We start from the raw sequence: 348 nt of genomic DNA, 5'->3' as shown, positions 1-348 counted from the left end.
ACGTGACGCCCGCAAGCTCCGGTTGATAGATTTATTCAGAGGAAAGGTCGCCTTGGAGATGTTCAGACGAGGCGTCGGGCGGGTGCTTAGATAACGCGGGTGCTTCAGCACAAGCACGAAGTATCTTTGAGGTCAACAGCCTGTATACATCTGGGCTATTGTGCGTGGAGGAAAACTGAAAACCAATAACGGGCTGCCGTGATTTGAGGAGAAAAAAAATGGAACAGATTGGATACCCGAATAGGTGTTTTTTTTTTTTTAAATACTAGGATTATATGCATATCTACAGACCCCTCACATCCTGGACATAAATTGTTTCAACTTCTACCCTCAAAACGACACTATAGG

Source organism: Pantherophis guttatus, chromosome 1 (assembly GCF_059756535.1).
Source record: "Pantherophis guttatus breed Tessera chromosome 1, ASM5975653v1, whole genome shotgun sequence".
Classification (NCBI taxonomy): domain Eukaryota; kingdom Metazoa; phylum Chordata; class Lepidosauria; order Squamata; family Colubridae; genus Pantherophis; species Pantherophis guttatus.
This window is presented reverse-complemented; position numbering follows the sequence as displayed.